This window comes from Geospiza fortis, unplaced genomic scaffold (assembly GCF_000277835.1).
Source record: "Geospiza fortis unplaced genomic scaffold, GeoFor_1.0 scaffold443, whole genome shotgun sequence".
Classification (NCBI taxonomy): domain Eukaryota; kingdom Metazoa; phylum Chordata; class Aves; order Passeriformes; family Thraupidae; genus Geospiza; species Geospiza fortis.
Window position 1 is genome coordinate 2,368,552 of NW_005054335.1, and position 1,083 is coordinate 2,369,634.

At 34.3% G+C, this 1,083-nt stretch overlaps 1 protein-coding gene across 4 annotated transcripts in view; it reads left to right on the forward strand.

The window, feature by feature from the left end:
* Positions 1 to 1,083, forward strand: part of MIER3 (MIER family member 3) — a 22,407-nt gene that overhangs the window by 3,047 nt on the left and 18,277 nt on the right. The window lies entirely within an intron of this gene.

A 1,083-nucleotide genomic window follows, 5' to 3' on the forward strand; every position in this document is an offset into this window, starting at 1 on the left:
CTGCTGAACACTGAACACCCAGAAATTGATGCTATTTGCCTTACTGTTAGGTAACCCACTTGCACCCCTCAGCATAACTGCAGGTCTTGGTCAGCGTGCTTCTGAAAAAGTGTATTTTTTAGCATGAAATACAAGGCTGTGTTTGTGTAGTCCATGTAAAAACAGATTTTCTATATGTGGAGTTTACAGTGTTTCTACTCCTGATGTTTTTTTCTTGCCTTACTACCTCTAAAATTACATTTTTGCTGATAATGAGCTTGCTGTTATAGTAGTGAAGCAGTTTGCCAGGTCTGATGGTTAAAATGGAGTTTTTACTCCACAAAATTCTCTTCCTGCTTCTGTAACAGAAGAAAGAAGAACTGAGAGACACTCATCTTAAACACTTTATTACTTTAAGTCCATATCCTGGAAAGACTTGGACATGAGTTTCTATTTACCCGTTGTGAAAAGTCTTTGCAGGACTAAAACCTTGCCTGGCTAAAGAAAAAACGGAATTTGATCAGTGTATGAGTTCAACAATACATTTTTAGAGGTATAACTTCTAAAGGGATAGATATGTGAAAATATTTTTCGTACTCTGATGTCTTGAACCAGGTAACAAAAAAATCTTCACTGTTTATTGTTTTATTAATTGTATTAGGATGAAAGTATGATGATAGTTATTAGAATCACTTGATCAAAAGCTGTTGGAAAAGACAAGTTAAAAATCAAGCCTTTCGCTTGATTTTTTGCTTTTTCTTGGCTGTCTTTCTCTTGTTACATTCTTAATGGTTGATATAAAATACACTGTGCAGGAGATGAAAGAAAGGGTTTGGAAGTTGCTGTATTGGTTTATTTCAGTGGGGGTTTTCACATGTGCACCTGTAGCTATGTACAAATGAAGTCTTCAAGGTTTTCTGTATTTCTCTTGAATAAATATTGACAAATCATGTTCTACAGTATCACTCAGATAAGAAGCAAATTTTTAATATTTACTCTTTAGTTGCATCCAGTAAAATGTCTTCCCCAACAGCTTGAGAGAACTTCACTATATGCCAAAAGACATGTTTATGAATTATTGTTATCATAGAATCACAATATTTT